The sequence below is a fragment of the Asterias amurensis genome, chromosome 15 (assembly GCF_032118995.1).
Source record: "Asterias amurensis chromosome 15, ASM3211899v1".
NCBI classification, from domain to species: domain Eukaryota; kingdom Metazoa; phylum Echinodermata; class Asteroidea; order Forcipulatida; family Asteriidae; genus Asterias; species Asterias amurensis.
Window position 1 is genome coordinate 5,913,322 of NC_092662.1, and position 18,836 is coordinate 5,932,157.

General features: G+C 37.4%; 1 protein-coding gene across 2 annotated transcripts in view; it reads left to right on the forward strand.

The window, feature by feature from the left end:
• Nucleotides 1-37: 37 nt before the first annotated feature.
• The window catches only part of LOC139948130 (uncharacterized), a 47,251-nt gene continuing 28,452 nt past the window's right edge, over nucleotides 38-18,836 (forward strand). The window contains exons 1-2 of one of the 2 annotated variants that reach the window (XM_071946168.1): nucleotides 38-348; nucleotides 2,915-3,296. The gene's annotated coding sequence lies outside the window, so the exon portion shown is untranslated. Of the gene's footprint in view, nucleotides 349-481; nucleotides 612-2,914; nucleotides 3,297-18,836 lie in introns of those variants that run through there. The other variant, XM_071946169.1, reaches the window with a different exon arrangement.

Consider the following 18,836-nt stretch of genomic DNA (forward strand, 5'->3'; position numbering starts at 1 on the left):
CATTTGGTGTCAAATCTGATGTTGCGGTGAACTGTTTCCGATTTATCAAGCACTTGGGTTTATTTCTTGTAAAATAGTTCGGTAAGAATGAGTTTAAGCAGTTTTGAAAGACGAAAAAACGCACAGAAAGCTGGCGAATTGCAGAAAACTTGAATACACCAAATACACGTTACGAAAGATTTGAAAGTCGTGACTGAACTGTACACCAGACCAGTGATATGCGTAGTGAATGCAAACAGACGACAAATTCAGAGTTTTTCTGAACTGTACTCGGACATTTTTACTTATTCACGACAGTTTTCGTGCTCCAATGGAAGAAATGTGACCCATGTAAACGTTCAAATAGAAGTAAGTATATGACTTGTTCATGTTAAGAAATTGTAAACATGTTGTCAGCAGTGGTTGTTAACGAACAGTTTTGTCATGATCATTCAACGTGTGTGTGGAACACATAAATCAATGTCCATCGTGTGCATGCAGTGGGTGTACGCTGTACAATCATGGTTCGTTCTAGAATCACTGTTGGGTCTGTATTCTACATTGCGACAATCAAGTCATTTTTGTGGTAAATAGCCTCATGCTACTGAACAATTTGTTTGTAACTTAATAAGGTAAGCATATTGGTAAATATACTCAAAAAAGTAATGACCATTATGTTAAACTTATGAGAGCGCTCCTTGCTCTATCGTCTCAGGGACTGGGGTACTACTCCTTTTTTTTTTTTAAATTGTTTTGACATCTGGGGTTATACTTGTCAACCCCCAGATATCAAAGGGGAAAAAGGGAAAAGTTTCCGTATGGCGCCACCACTTTTTCATTCGAAATAAAATAATATAGTATCTAATTTACCTGATTGATATATCCCTTTTTGTAAAAATGAGTGAAAAGATGGTGGCGCCATACGGAAAGTTATCCGGAAAAAGGAGTACAGCACAGTTGCCTGGTCTACCTATAGAGAAACAAGTATTGTAGTTGCGATAACGTAACCCTTCTCTCTCCGTTGGGAGGAGGGTTACGTTATCGCAACTAGTACTGCAGCAATTGATTATGAGAAATAAGGTCACAGATTCAAATCCCCCTCTCTAAGCCTAGTAAATTGTTTGTATTCAAACCCTCCCCCCCCCCCCCAAAAAAAATTGCTTATCGTGGCATTGGCTTGCAATTTACATAAAGTATGCTCGAGTGCACATAAACATTACATATTAAGCCACAAATCCTGGATTTCCGGAAGGTATTATTGTACACAGCCCAATTGAAACTTACATTTTGTAGAAATTGCACTGTCTGTTTTTTTTAAATCAAATAAAAAATTTTAAGAAAGGGGGGGGACATCTCAAAACTTGTTCCACTGTCAACTCCATAATTTATTCAGAAATCATGACACAAAATGTAAAACAAATCCCGTTAGGCCAGTGCAGTATCTTGCCTATCAGAAAGGCCCTGGAATGTAGATGTACAAGGGCTCTGTGTTTTGTACACAAACATTGCACAGTGTGGTCTTTACCATAGAGGTTACAATGTTACCTTCAATTACTCATTTTACAACCATGTTTGTCAACTAAAAGCAGTTAAGTATGTCAGCAGGTTGGTAAATGCAGTATTTTGCCTGCCAGAAAGGCCCTCTTGTACATGTACAAGGGCAACTGTTTTCATAAACAAAGGTTACACAACGTGGTACTTAGACACTGCAATTGACCTTCCTTTACAGCCATATGTTTGTCCACTAAAGGCAGTTAAATACATCAGCAGGTTGAATTGTTATTAGATAAACCCAGGGGCATCTATTATGATACTAAGTGACAGGGTCATCAACAGCTGTGTAGAAGAATCTTTAATTAAAATACATCATAATTTTTAGGAAAAGTGGATTTGCTGCTTACCACTAGTGTTCAGTATATAAAGCCTTCTTCATAAGCATTGTAATGTAAGAAAGGGTAGGCCCCTAATCTACAAAAATTGCCTTCTGTATTGTGTGTTGATTTAAAGGCAAAGTTTACTTGGTTTTGGAAACCATTAGATTGTTTTAAATCTTTTAAAAGTGTTTGTAAACAATCAAATGAACCTTTTAAATTCACTTCAAAAGGTGTTGCAAAAAATCCTGAGAGAATGGCCTATAGGAATACATGGGATTCAAATTTTGGAGCGTAACAAATTATGTATTTATTGTATAAACCACACTACTTTAAAAAATGAAATGTTTCTTAAAATTATTTTCAAAGTTTTTATTTTAATTAATTTTGAGAGTGATTACTTAAAGACACTGGACACTATTGGTAATTGTCAAAGACAAGTCTTCTCACTTAGAGAGCTCAATTGGTCATCGAAGTTGCGAGATATAATGAAAGAAAAAAACACCCTTGTCACACGAAGTTGTGTGCGTTTAGATGGTTGGTTTCGAGACCTCAAGTTCTGTCTGAATCTGAGGTCTCGAAATCAAATTCATGGAAAATTACTTCTTTCTCGAAAACTATGCCACTTCAGAGGGAGCTGTTTCTCACAATGTTTTAACCATCAACCTCTACCCATTACTCGTCACTAAGAAAGGTTTTATGATAATAATTATTTTGAGTAATAACCAATAGTGTCCACTGCCTTTAAATGCATGTAGCTTTTTCAACAACAGATTTTATAAAATTATGCTGTCAAATCACATAACATAAGCCTGGTTCATACTTCCTTCGATGGCGAATGTAAAGCAAATTTTCACAGGGCTGTTTTCGCAGCGAATCAACTTTTATTCATGGCAAATTAATCATTGCAAATTTGTGACATCAAATTTCACTTCGCATTTGCAGGAAATATGAGCCAGGCTTTAGTCACACTTGATGTCACTGTAGATTAAAATACAAGGTATGTGGATCGCGAGCAAATGCTACTTATATTACTAACAAATTTCCTCATGTTTTGTTTGTAGTCATGCGAACCCATTGTCATCCAGAATGATCCTTCAGTCTCCAATTATCCAACCCAACATTTGGACTCAGGACTCGGAAAAAAACTCTTAACACAGAACGCAGAACACTTGACAATCACGATGTAAAGCCGTCTCCCAGCTCCTCTTGTGCCTATAGTCAAGACCCTAACTCCATTGTCAGAAACATGCCTGGATATTTGTGTGGGTGATCGGAACACTGACGCACTGATTTATTCAAACGACCAAGGAGAACCTAGACACATGCAGATTTTTGTTGTTGTCAAGTGCTGATATAACACTTGAGTTAGCACGGAGAATTCTTGATTTTCTGTAAGTTTGACAGAACAAGTGCTGAGCAGTTTCTTGAAAGAGCTTGGTTGAGGTGAGTGTTATGTTTTATAGTAACTTATTCATTTTGCCAATTTTAGCATCAACTTCTACAAGAAGAATTTTGTTTAAAAATCATTTTTGTCTGAACCAGTAAAATTTCCTGGCACAAATCTCGGCAGTTTGCATTCAAATTCTTACAAGCGGAGTTGACAGCCAAACGTACTGAAATATTTGTCAATCATTGTTAGTTTCAAATTAATAGGGAAAAAAGGGAACCTTTTTTTTATGACTTATACTAGAACTTTGTTCAGTTTACTACATCTTCATTAGCAATTATTACATGTGCTTGGGATGTCCGTTTCAAGGGGTACTTCTCTTCCCTTTTGCTAAGGATGCTGTTTTTATTAAATTTTTGACACTTGTGCTGATATAGTGCAGAACATAATACCATTGAACCAATCCCACAATAAGGCCACATAAAAAAAATTGTTGATCGTCCTTTTTTTTTTGCGGATGGGGAGGGAGGGAGTTGTTTTTTTTTGTGTTTTTTTTTAAAGTTGTGTTGACATGCCAAATATGAAATCAAGAATAAAGAAATCGTCACAATCACTATAAAACAGAGGGTTTGTGTGGTTTTTATGTTTTCAATAGTTTTGTCAAACAAGTTTAACTCCTAGATGACATTTTCTGTAAACTTTTTCAAACAACTACATGTAAGCACAGTGTAGCCCGAGTAAATATTTGAAGAATTGTTCTTGCTTTACCAACATGAATAAAAACCTTCTTTAAACTTCTTGTCAACCCGTACATTTAGAAAAAAAGAATCAGCTGAAAAATCTGGGCAGTAAAAGTATAAAGAGATATCCAGACATGGGGGAAAAAAAAAAAAAAAAAAAAAATGGGGTCGGGGGGGTTTTGAATGGTCGGGCGGGGACGATCAACACTTTTTTTTTATGAGGCCTAATGTTGCACTTATGAGGTTGAATAAGACAGATCACTCACTTATTTTAATCAAGTCTGCAATATTTATGTCTCACATACTCGTAACCCTTGTACTCCACTGGAAAATCATTGTACATCGAGGATTTAATTTGTAAGGACGCTGCTCCAAAATTGATTCTCCCCATGAAATTTCCTCTTGTTTTAATGATGAAAATCTTATCTAATCTTGTGAGGCATATAAGACGTTAGTTTGTCTTGCACTGATGGAATGTCACCCACACAAAATCCAATACAGTTTTCCTGTTGTGTCGGGTCTGGGGTGACTTTTATCACAGGGCTCAATATAGCTCAAAATGTTTACTGGACTAAAATTTCTTTTTAAAAGACCACAATCAAGATGAAAACAAAAAACTCCTGACACATAATCAAGATTTGTCAAATTTGTCTTATTGAGCATTATTCTATTACTCAACATAATTTAATGGTGGGTGTTTGTCAAACTCAAAGTCAACACTTGAACATTGTTTCTGTTCTTGCTATTTACACAGTGAGGTGTTGTCATTCAATTGAAAAACCCAAGACCAATGGAAATGCCTAGAGGCAAGGTTACTGGCCTGATGATAAAATCACTGGACTCGAGCCTGCGGTCGGTTGTAAAATTAGAGCCATGCAGAGTAAAAAAAAAAAGACAATACAACATTTCAAAAGATTGGATTTGTACGATGGATATTGATTGACAACAAACTTTCCAATTTTCTTTTACTAATATTCAGATTCTTTGTATAAATTGTAAAGAATCTGCAGAAAGTGTCCGCTCAATTTCGCTCACTCACCACTACTTTCTTGGCGGTGTTATTTGTATCATACCTTTGGCAAGTGTTTATTCACTAAAGAGTCATCTGCGCAGTGAATGTGTGTTTAGTTCGATGATAAATGTGATTTACTTTACACAAGATACAAGGGAGCTATGGGAACATGCGCTCCTCATTTATCACCCGGTCGGTTGTGATAAATGCAAGGTACACATTCGTACACGGAGTTCGCAAACAAAGGTCTCGTGATAAAAACTGTTGTTACTGGAGAGTGGTGGTATGCTTAAAAATGAAAGGCAAAATATTTTTTTTTAGTTCATATAAATACATCATGCATGAAAGAAGTTCTAGTCCAATAGAGCCTATGAAATGAAATGAATTTGTTGATGTGGAATTATGGCTGTCACCCGACTCAAGATCAGTGATTGAGAAATGTTGTACCCGTGCAGGCTTAAAGGCAGTGGACACTATTGGTAATTACTCAAAATAATTATTAGCATAAAACCTTTCTTGGTGAACAGTAATGTGAAGAGGTTGATGGTTTAAAACATTGTGAGAAACTGCTCCCTCTGAAGTGCCATAGTTTTCGAGAAAGAAGTAATTTCCAACGAATTTGATTTTGGGACCTCAGATTTAGAACTTGAGGTCTCGAAATCAACCATCTAAATGCACACAACTTTGTGTGAGAAGGGTTATTTTTCTTTCATTATTATCTCGCAACTTCGATGACCGATTGAGCTCAAATTTCCACAAGTTTGTTATGTTATGCATATGTTGAGATTCACCAACTGTGAAGGCTAGTCTTTGACAATAACCAATAGTGTCCACTGCCTTTTAAACGAAATAACAACAGTTCTTTGATATGAAGAGAAAGATTTGTCAGACTGCGTTGCTAACCAAATTTACATCGGATTCAAATGCAAAACTGGTAGTGGCCTCACTATGCTTTAACTGTAGCAGAGTCTTTCTAAAAGGATAAATGACGATGTAAAAAACATATGCCGTGGTGTAATTACAGAATCAGTCAGTCGGATAAGTTGCCACAGAGAAAAACATTTGTGAACAATGTGTAAGGGAAGCATTTTTGTAAAGTTGTGTTGGGTTATCGTGAATGAAGAGGAAATTGAGTTGAGAACTTCAACAATGATTTGGAGTGCAAGCAAACATAGCTTTGGAAATCCACTCACGAAAAAAAAAAAATTTGTTCTTTATCTGGAATTCTTTGTCATGAAAGGAGGGATTTTTCCGTTTTGTTATCGTCCTTCCTCGGCAGGTTTCAGTGTGAAAAGCATTTTTCATTTTCCATTAAGTCATTTGCTACGACCTTGGCAGTGTACCCCTTAAACCTGAATGTAATTTTGTACAACAAGACATGCAACACAAGTGAATCACATTACACGCTTGGTTTAGAGTTATATCAGCTTTCATTTCCAACTCTCTTTCTCTCTCTTACTCTCTCTCTCGTCTCTCTGCCAACATCAATTTTGTCTGAGTCGGCAATCTGGGGAGGTATATGCCCCTTAGAGTGTATCTATATCATCAGTATGTCTGGAGCTGAGTCTATAGCTTGAGACATGTATAATGTAACCTTTTGCCTTACTAAGAGGAACAATGATGTAGACTGTTTAAGATGTAATTTATGCAATCTTGCGTTTTGTCTCGCACTAAAAGACCAGGCGGGCCTATAGTTATGTCGATTGTTGAAGAAATATACAGTAGAAGAGTTTTTAAAATATGATTTTAAAAATATGATCCAGACTTCTTTTCATGGCATAAAGTGCACAATAATTTGCCTATAATGCCATCAAAACAACTGTTTAAAATAATTTTGTTAAATTATTTCTAAATATTTGTGCAATATTGTTGAACGGAAAATTTCCTGGAGACAAATTAAGAAAGAAAAAAAAGAAACAAGAAAAAATTGCCCGCCCTCTTTTGTTGAGACTGTAACATCAAACATACTTTTTGTCTTATCTTGTCTTGTCATCAGACAGGAGTCTTGTTACATTTAAAAGGAACTTTTTGAGACAAAATTCTGTTCAATATTGACTTTTCTTAAAGATTGGTACTTACAGACGCTTCAGAAACAGTACACATGTAGCAAAGGACAGTTGGATTTACAGTTTGGTGTTTGATTTGAGATTGTACATGCCTTAAGCTGATTCTGCCAATATTATTCAATACTAGGAACTATTTACTTAAGTTGCTCTGTCTACAGACTTGTCTGGATTAATGTGTACTCGATATCTTGGTGTTATTTGACTTGCTTTTTAAAGTCCTTGAGCAAGCGCTGTGAGACTTGATAAATAAACTTTGAGAATAGTTTGCAAGGTGTCATTAAAACCACTCACCGAAGGTGTTGATTTTACTAGCCTTAAAGGTAAGGTCATACGCTTTGCGAATACTCCAAATATTTATGACCATAAAAACTTACTTCATGTGTTCTTGGTGAGAAACACTGCAGCTGTTGATTGTATAAAACTATTTTGAGATGGGATTTCCCTCGAAGTATTGTTTGGAATTTTTTTTTATCCCAAAACATTTGAATGTGAGAAACGATTCATGTATAAATAATGTGTCAGGTTTTTATGATTGGTGTTCTGTTGCGATTGCTGCGGTCTGAAAAACGGTTGGTATCTTCTGTCTGTCACCTTGCTAATTGGGATGGATTTGACATTCTTGTGAAAATATTTTGACAGTTTTTTTACTGTTTTGTAAAAAGGATAGACACTGCAAGTATGAACAAATGAAACCTTCACATTTGACTTGTCTTGTATTGTACAGTTATATTTCTTGATAGTTTTGCCTATAAATCAGCGTTTCATTGACGAAAACCAATTAATGACGCTCCCTGCATTCAAGAAAGGTTTGGAATGTTGAGTTTCACATGAGGGCCCAAATTCCGCTGTAAATATCACCTGGTAATTATGATCTGATAATGTGCCTGTTAATTAATATTCAATGTGGTGGACAGATGATACACTGCGTTTGGTTGAAATGTCATAAATTTAATCCAACCCTCAAATGTCAAGAAATGATGGAAGTCCAACGGGTGGCTGGGATAGAAGACATACTTGAAAACATCATAACGGACTATTGTAGAGTCCTTCAACTCAGAGAGCTGTGATCTCACCATCGCAGTACACACTGTCAGTTGTTTTGCAAGTGTATCAAGCTGGTTAAAGCATTAGCCCTCGCTCTATGGTTAAAGGTATAGACCTTTCTGTAGCAACGTCACAGCCCAAGTTTTAGCCAATCCAGTTTTTCTTAAAAGGATAGACACTGCAAGTATATACAGCTGAAACCTTCACATTTGACTTGTCTTGCATTGTACAGTTATCTTTCTTGATAATTTTGCCAATAAATCAGCATTTCATTGACGAAAACCAATTAGTGACGCTCCTTGCATTCAAGAAAGGTTTGGAATGTTGAATTTCGCTCTATGGTTAAAGCATGGAGGTAGCTCTACCTCCATGGTTAAAGGTATAGACCTTTCTGTAGCAACATCACAGCCCGAGTTTTTGCCAATCCAGAGTGGAAAACTATGGAAAGTCATCAATGCAAATCAAAAACAGATAGCCATAGGTTTGTAGAAATGTTACACACAAATGTTTTATATGTTGAATTTGTTGAAAACAAATCAACACAGCATAAGAGATATTTCATCCCATAAATCTTTACCGAAAAATGTTTAAACACGATTGATTGTTTTGACATTCCTTCAGCCATGCTTACCAGCGCGTTTTGTTTATCACAGTGGAAAGGTCTACTATACAGTAAGCTTGGGCGATATCGATTTATTTTATTCACGATATATCGCCGACAATATATCGCGATATTCGATATAATCGCGATTAATTAAATTTGACATCATCAGTCTTCAAACTCCAAGTGAAAGTTGTAGAAGAGACAGTCATAGCATAAGAGAGGTGTTCTAATGACCTATTCTTCTGGTTTTACTCCAAACCTATGGGGTGCAAGATGTCTCAGCTAGCAAATATATCACGATATATCGCGATTATTGCGATTATCGCGATACATCGCAATATATCGATATTTCGATTAAAACCAAATCCATCCGATATCGAAATCGTTTCCAAATTAATATCGCGATATTCGATAATATCGTGATATCGCCCAAGCTTACTATACAGGATTGGTAGAGTTGACAAAATAGTCACAAACGGTGTTAATTTTGTGTGTGACTGCACTGATCAAAACGAACTTTAAACCTTGAAAATACGCTTATTCCATTGTGTGAGTCAAGAGAAAATAGAGAAAATATTACACCTTTTGATAAATTGTTTTCCTTGTGGGGGATGAAGTATAATTGTTCTTTCTTTTGAAAGTAAGGAAAACACTTGTTCAACATCACAGGATTTCACCTCACCTTTAAGTGACGTGTCACTTTATAAACTTTTAGTTCAACATATTTCCACTATGATTGCTTTCTTGGAACTCTTTTGGTATACATGTACCAGTTAAGTTTTTTAAAGTTTGCCTTTTCTTTCAATTAACACCTCTCTCCCTCATCTTTAATGAATATTTAATTCCTAACTAGATGTTTTAGGGTTTGTTGTCACAGCACATTACACTAAGTGCTTCAGACTTTCTAATAATAGCCTCGTGTCAAATATTAACAGTTTTGATGTTCTACACAATCTGGCATGCTAATGTGCGGCGTTTATTATTTTATGTTCATTGAAACTACAGAGCGCCGATAAGGATTATGGAAGTTTGACTAATTTATTGACATTCGTGTGGAGTTGTAGAGGTTTTTGTCAAATGAATTCTAGGTAGTGCTGGCGAATAGTGAAATTTTGTTATTCGAATACCTCTGGCCAACTATCCGAAATTAACCGGATATTCGAAAAGTTTTTTCGCCGCTACAGGGCGCTATTTAAAAAAAAAATAAAAAACATTTTTTTAATTTGTTTTGGCCGCTAGAGGGCCCTGTTCGTTTGTAAATGAGATCTTATGAGCGGATTGATATTAGTTTTAGACAGTGTCACTCGGTTCATTCATGAAAATGACCGGATCTAATTTACAGATGGCGATTTGCTTTTTCTTTTGATCGTGATTGACTCCACGTGAAGGAAAACTTTTGTAATCTGTGAACAAATTACGTCAGAAATGTCATTGTTTTAACTCTTCACGGAGGTGAGCATAGTTAAATACTTAATATATGCTGTTTTATGCTGTCTTAATAGAAGTTTCATAAGGATTCAGACAAAACTATCATATCAGTTGTCTCCCGACGTTCGCGGATATTCGGATATTAAAGAATATTCAGTTGTAATTACAGAACTATCCGGTTTGTAAATAGGTACTCGCGCCCTGTGCGGATATCCGGTTAAGAAAAAAAAGGCATTCGCAGTGACTGATAGGAAAACCTATTCGCCATTAACCGGATATTTGAATAATTCGCCCAGGCCTAATTCTAGGCATGTGTCAATGGAAGGGCATTTAGGTGTCATTTACAAGGGCAATGAAAACTTTTGATTGTGGCATTGGATGGTGAGGTATCAATAAATATTTGGTTTAAACTAACTCCGTGACAGTGAAGTTAATAACGAGAAGTCCCCTTGATCGCGAAAGTAGTAGTCCCGGCCGATATCCTAGCTACCTTGTGCCCAGGTATAGTTTTTTTATAAGGAGGACATTTGTTTTCAGAGAAGTCCCCTTGATCACGAAAGTAGTAGCCCTGGCCTAGCCTATTAGCTGCCTTTTGCCCAGGTATAGTTTTTTTATAAGGAGGACATTTCTTTTCAGAATTGAGTCTAGACTCTCAAATTCCTAAAGGAAGACCTAGTTCCCAAGAAACAAAATCTACATGGCAAAGTAGACATTCACTTTGACAGAATACACAGAATATAAGTATGTAGCTGATTGAACCGTAAAGAAAGGTCCCTTCTCTATGATTGAACTGTCCGTTGTACGGTTTTACTATCATCCGTTTCTTCCCCCGGCACACATTTCCACTGGACACCTGTTCAAGTTGCAGGTAGTTATGTTTTCAGGCCAAGTCAATACTTGTTACTATGGTGATATTGAGGGGTAAACAATCCGCACAGTACACGGCTGGTGATAATGACGATAAAAAGTGCTTGGCATTTGCATTCAACTGCACATGAATTGATTTTTCGTCAATTTAAAACAAACTGGCGTTGTGGTAATTCTCGTCATGTGCTTCAGTGAGTGTGATTACGATTCTGTCGGTTGGGGTAAAATGGCCTCTGGCTGTCTTTTAGGGAGAAGTAGTCGTTAATTCCTAAGCAACCCCGGGGGGGTTGGGTGAAACCTAGAGGTAGTAATTGAAATGTTGCAGACGGATGACATTTCACGTCTTCAAGGAATTGTATTCATGTGCAGTATATGCCTCCCTGATTGTATGACAACATACAAACTGAAACCGATATCTCATTCACCTAGATGCAAAGCGTCGCATCATTCATGGAACAGAAATGAACACTTTCTTCTCTTGTCTCTCTAGCCTATTTAACTCCACTGCAGGAGGAAAGCCTTTTCACCAATTCTCAACTTCACTCTATCCTGCGCTGTCTGATTTCAAGCAGGTTCTCTTGTACAATGGAACCCCAAACCAAAGGGTTGCCTAATCATTGTTTGCAACATACTAAAAAAAAAACTAAGCAAAAGGGACACCGGGCTGTTTTTAGTCGTGATTGATCTAGCTGTGAGTTTTACTTGTCTAAGCGTAGGTTGTATAATTTCACAATCCTGAACTTCAACAATTCTCTCAGCATGGATATAATTTGATGCATGTCTTGAGTGTCTGCTTCGTGATACAGCTAGAGTAACCCTAATTCAGGTTGCCAATATAAATGTAAATTACGCTTGATACCTAATAGGCTCTTTTGGGATTAGATTAAAGACGGAACTCACTTGCTGATGTCTAGACTATATTGAACGAGTTATTTCTGATCTACATGCGGGAGAGAGATAGTTGCATAATATGTGGAGAAACTAGAGTTGTATCCGAATCAAGTTTTAAATGGAGGGTATTTCACTCTATCCTGCGCTGTCTGTTTCCGATCAGGTTCTCTTGTAACCCAAACTAAAGAGTTGCTTTGCAACAGACTAAAAAAGCCTAAGCATTGTGATTGTTTTTCCAACAATTAATGACCATAAAACTAATGGAGTAGAGAGCCCTGGGAAAACTGTTGATATTACAAAACATTGTTAGAAAACATTGTCGTTTTAGAGAAAGAGGTAATTTTTGCGTGAAGATTTGTAACAAGGGTGGTTGTTTCTTTACTCTTTATCAAGCAACTTTGATGACCCAACTTTGAGTGTAAATGTTTCCACTTTGCAACCTCTGCAAAAGGGCCTCTATAAATGCCACCTTTACTATTGAGCATATTGGGTTTCATCAAGTGAAGATTCAAGTCTTTGACAATTACTAAAACTAAGTATACACTGCCTTAAAAGTAGGGCAAATTATTTGAATATCCGGTTAATGGCGAATAGGTTTTCCTATCCGTAACCGCATAGGGCGCGAATACCTATTTATAAACCGGATAGTTCTGTAATTACAACCAAGTAACCGGATATTCATTTTTATGAATGAACCGAGTGACACTGTCTAAAACTAATATCAATCCGCCCATAAGATCTTATTCACAAACGAACAGCGCCCTGTAGCGGCCAAAAAAATATTTTTTATTTTATTTTTTTTAAATAGCGCCCTCTAGCGGCGAAAAAACTATTCGAATATCCGGTTAATTTTGGATAGTTGGCCAGTGGTATCCGAATAACAAAATTTCACTATTCGCCCAGCACTACTTAAAAGTATAGAGTAATCTATAGAAACACTTTGCTGTTCACGTTAAAAGGATTGACTATTATTTGCATGATGTAGACCATCTATATTTAAACCTCTTTCTGGACCCCTGTATAACAAACTCTAATTACATCTGCTGAGACCTATAAAGGGTCAGTCGATGCAGGTTAAACCTGGCTTTGCAGGTTTGTATAATGTAGAAGGTATATATTAGAACTCCAGTGGACACATTTTTATCCGGATTTCCTAGACCATACAGATGCATGTATGATGTCAAGTATTGAAATATCAGTCTCATAAGGAGTTGTTGTATTTTGGTTTTCACATAATTAAGTTTTTACGACAGGTGATGGGATTTTGGCTTCAATGACAAACATGGAATTTTGTACAGAGTGGCAGTGTCACATGAGAAAGACATTTGGCTACGGCATTACAGATTTATTTTTTGAAAAAACCCCAATAGGCAGTATAACAATCAATGGCAATGGCAGCCATCATTTTGAAAACTCCTTGTTATTCTACCTTTTTATTTCTTTCAAAATTCAAGTCTGCTCGGAACTTAGGGGTTATTTTTGATTCATCGATGACACTTCAGCCACACATCAACAACATTGTTCGTTTATCATCATATCACATTAGGAATATAGGTAAGATTCGCAAGTACTTGGACAAAAGTGCCACTGAAAAGGTCATTCACGCATTTGTTACTTCTCGTCTTGACAACGGCAATGCTCTTCTCTACAGTCTTCCTAACAACCAGATTTCCCGACTTCAACGGCTCCAAAATACTGCTGCTCGCATTGTGACACTGTCTAGAAAATCCTGTTCTATCACCCCCATTCTGAAACAACTACACTGGCTCCCTATCTCTCAACGAATCATCTTCAAGCTGATGCTCATTGTCCACAAAGCTCTAAATGGCAAGGCTCCCCACTATATTTCTGAACTGCTTCAAGTTTACACTCCTTCAAGGAATCTTCGATCAAGTTCCATGCTTCTCCTCATTGAACCCAAGTCTCGACACTCATGGGGTGACAGGTCTTTTTCTGTAGCCGCGCCACGCATCTGGAACTCTCTACCACTTAATCTTCGATCTTGTCTTTGTACCGCAAAATTCAAGTCTCTTCTCAAAACTTATCTTATGTCACAGGTTTTCAATGACTAATTTTGTTGTGTCTGTTTTTCTTTGTGTTGTGTTTTTTGTTTTGTTTTGTTTTGGTTTACTGCGCCTTGAACACCCAGCAGGGTGGATATGTGCGCATTACAAGTCTTATTATTATTATTATTATTATTATTATTATTATTATTATTATTATTATTATTATTATTATTATGGGCCTAAAGCCAAATGTATTTGTCATGATATACTCTGACTGTGTGCCAAATTCCACACTTGTCATTCTAGAGGCACAATATCCCAAAACATGTTTCCCCTATCCCACTATGATTAAATTCCACACAGATCAAAAAAGTTTGTCATATTTTCTGTGCCGTGCTTTGTGATTTATTAATGCAAAACATTGTGTAATGGAAGTAAAGGAACCTGGGGTGGATTTCACAAAGGTAGTCCTAACATAGGACTAGTCCTAAGCAATGCTAAGAGATAGGACTGGTCCTAAGTTAGGACCAGTAACTCATCCTAACTCAGGACTGGTCCTATCTCTTAGCATTGCCTAGGATTAGTCCTAAGTTAGGACTACCTTTGTGAAATCCACTCCTGTGCAGTTACACTTATTGCTGAGACAAGGGGTTTTAGTGAACGATTTCCCATGTACCAGAGCAAAATGCTGCACCAATTGTTTCGGTTGCTACTCAAAATTCAAGATTTGTTAATCAATATTGGCATCAGTGTGCACAGAGTAAAAATTTGTTGCTACCCATCATTGCTTCGCTGGGTGCTTTGGTACATGTATGCCCCAGCACCTTGTAGACTCTTAAAGGGTGTTACAAGTAAGTCGGTCTCTTGATATCCAACATTATTTAAAAAAAGTACGTTTCTGTTTGTTCAGAACCTTGAACACTTTTACTATGTGTATATTACTATTTTTATTATTATTGTCACATATTGCATTGGATTGAGATAAGACATGTATAAGCCAGTAGTATGATCATATCGTCATATTAAAAACACCTGCGCCACTAGTGGCTTTAAGTGCTATACCCTCAATCATGTACACGTACCTGCCGAGCAAAGTCAGCTAGGCAGGAAACTAGTCACAAATCATACGCATCGCATTCTTTTTGGGTGGCACAACCATCATAACATGCAATCTCAGGAGAATTTGTTGTGTACTGTATCCGTATCGTATCGTACTTGGAGGAATTCAGAAGTCTATACTGTTTTTCCTGGAAATCTTACCCTTAGAAATGTGATTTATCTTATCTAGAAATGTATTCGTCAATGATACAATCAGTTTCTGGAAATTGTGGTTCAGTTTGACTTAAAGGGAGGGTATCTGTTTGGGAACAACTCCAAAAATGAATGAGCATAAAAACTTTCTTTGTAAGAAGCATGAAACATTTCTCAGATTGTGTGTTCACATCATGGATTGTTGGTCTTGCGTGGACATAACCGCTCACAATTTTTGGTGATATCTAAAAAATGCTACCACGTTATTGGAATGAAATTTTCACAGGATGGTTTACTACACTTAGCCTATTGACCCCTTGCACGCGTGTCACACGCGGCGACTGATGCCACGTTTACCATGTTGGTGGTCAATAAGGTTACGTGTAAACGCAGCGTCGCCTAAAATGGGCACTTCACTGATTAATACACGTTGACATTGACCACCAAAATGGCGCATCCGAGATTATTCTGATGATGATGTCGGGTGAATTGGGTCAATATAAAGGATTTTTAAATTTCTAAAGTTCCTATTACCAAAGGTAATTTTTGCCTTAACTTTTTCTCAGATTGTGTGTTCACATCATTGCTTTTTTTGGGCCTTTCCTCCACTCGCTTTCGAGCTAGTTTATTCTATTGTGTCTTTTATATGTTATGCATTACAATGTAGTTCTTTAACACCCGTTTCAGACAGGCGCTCCAGAATCGGGTCGAACTAAATTCTGAATTCAGCACACGAAAAGATCAACGTCTGAAACAGTTAGGAGCCACTGGACGCGCTAGAAGTCGAAAGATCAATTGTTGCAGTTGGTCGTAACGACTCTGGAGCACCTTGGTTTCAGACGTCGATATTGTCATGAGCCGAACCTAATGTAAATGTTATGTTACGTTTGCCTGTGTAAAACCAAATTTTAATTGGGTCGACCCAGAGTTGCTACTAATCTATTTGGTTCGGCGCGACTCTGGAGCACCAGTCTGAACCGGATGTAATTTAAGGAAATGTGTTAGTAGAAATAAATGTGAATTGCTGTGTTCAATCATGGAGCTAGCTCCATGGTTCAATCCATCAGCAGAGACAATAAAGCAAAAACTTGAATTTCACCGTGACAATCCACTATCCAAGAGTGCAAGCAATTTTGATCATATATTTGTACATTTCTGTGTCCTTCTGACGTTGTCTTCCCTGTGCGTCCGCTTTCAGCGTATGTACGTAACAACTAGCAATCACATTCATGCCATGCAGTCGGCATTGTTTGAAATTGGAGCACTAAATTGACTGTGAAATGACCCATTTCCTAGTTCGTGCACAACATGAAGGGAAATTGATTACTTTTTATTATGCAACCCCCCTTCCCCACCAAGGAATTAATGATAGATTTCCAGTTTTTTTAAATGTTTTTGCAGAGACCTGTATAAAAAAATTTGTATGTGTGTAGAATGCACCAAAATATTGTTTCAAAAAACAAATGATGCATTCCCGTTTGTTCTAATCTAACTGAGCGTGATATACTGTTTACCTGTTATACATACATACGCGCCATAAACGTTCTTCATGGACGCGCTTAAAAGTCACGTGCTGGTGGTAACGCACAGAAAATGAACATGGGAGATAGGCCTTAAACCACTATGGATGCGCTAAAAGTCACGTGCTGGTAGAGGATGAACGTTGGAGATAGGCGAATGGCTGCCCCCACGCCAGAACCTGCGTATGTACGCGCGGCCGATCTAGGTATTATATTCTATATCTATGGTTATACCATGGTGAGGATCATTGTTTCCTAGTCCACCATGGTTATGCAAATAGGGAGCAAGGTACAGAAATTGTTTATTTGTGGCACAAACAACCTTTGGATTCTGGTGGTAAAAGCTCTCTATATAAATCTGAAAGTTGGACAACAGCTATTGAATACTGCAAACATTACAAACTCGTCTTCCCTGTAATTCAATAAAATCTCACTTTCTGCACATCCTCCCACTTTGGATGCTTTTTCTAAATCGTCAGAATGTCCCTGGTGACATCATGTGTTTCCTTGGCAACCACATGAAAATGCCTTTAGTGCTATTTATAGGTTAGGGAGTCAAATTTGTTCTCTGCTAGATTGAGATGGTGTGAGGCGTTTGCATTTTTAATTAGTGTTGGATTGTTGTCATTGTTGTTAGTGTTCTATGATATTTACAAACCACACACACTCTGGTGCGTATAACAAAGTTACCATGGTGCTATACAGGTATTCATTATGTAGTCTTTCTTATACATTTCTGGTTGCTGTTGTCATAAATTGTTACTGCTTTCTTGTTTGACTATTGTCTTGATTAAAACCTACCGGTAGTCACTCTCATCTTGTTGCTAATGTCCAGAAACTCCTGGGGAGGGGGTGCAGGAGGGAGCCACTCAGAACCCTTGCCCCCCGCCTCCCACGTGAGATAAAATAATCAGAAATTAATGTTGAAAGAATACCTTTAAAGCTATTTATAGTTTAGGGAGTCAAATTTGTTCTCTGCTTGAATGAGATGGTGTGAGGGGTTTGCGTTTTGGTGCGTATGCTATGTTATTGAAAGGGTAAGGACACCCAGGCATTTTCTTCTTGGTAAAGGGTTCCCTATGAGAAAACTGTTAATTTCTACTGGAGAATTTCAAGTGCGCCAAGGAAATGACTAGGGGGCACGGGGGCAATGGCCTTCGTTCATCTGTGAAGTATCAGGCCCGCAACAGGAAAAAAAACCAAGTTGAATAAACCACATTAAAAAACCTTTTAATATTTATTCTAAATAAATAAGCAATATTGTTGGATTTCAGAGTTCCCCTTTAAAATACGTGGGTTGGAAAAAACTGAACCACTGGCACTACCGACTCTAGTTCCGTTAACATCACACGTTGGTGTCAGCCATTCAATATTATGAGTTGATATTACGTGTTTAGCCTTCGGGTTTCATGCTTACATTGCTTTCAATTCCCCATCGTTGAGCTGTCAGATCAATAACACCCACTGCCTGAATCAGTGAATCTCGCACGTTTTTTTGTCAGACTTATGTGTTCCACCGGCATATTTCTTTTGGAAAGCAGGCCTTGACTTTTCTGAGGGATTGTCTTGCTGTGCGTGTGTGTCTTGTCACTATTAAAGGCATTGTATGAAGTTGCTGTTTGTTAGTTTTACTTAATCTGCGTAAAATGAAAATATATTGATGTGGATGTCTATGTGTAGCTGCCACCTTGACAAATTTAGGTTGCAGAAGCGGGATATTATAAAAGAGACTTATGTAAAGGTGCAGTAACAAGCAGGTCACTAATGCACAGAGGCCTTGATCAGAAGCGACCAAATACTTAAAGACACTGGACACTATTGGTAATTGTCAAAGACCAGTCTTCACAGTTGGTGTATCTCAGCGTATGCATAAAATAACAAACCTGTGAAAACTTGAGCTCAATCGGTCGTCGAAGTTGCGAGATAATAATGAAAGGAAAAAAAACCTTGTGACACCAAATTGTGTGCTTTCAGATGCTTGGTTTCGAGACCTCAAATTCTAAATCTGAGGTCTCGAAATCAAATTCGTGGAAAATTACTTCTTTCTCGAAAACTATGTCACTTCAGAGGGAGCTGTTTCTCACAATGTTTTATACTATCAACCTCTCCCCATTACTCGTAATCAAGTAAGTTTTTATGCTAATAATTATTTTGAATAATTACCAAT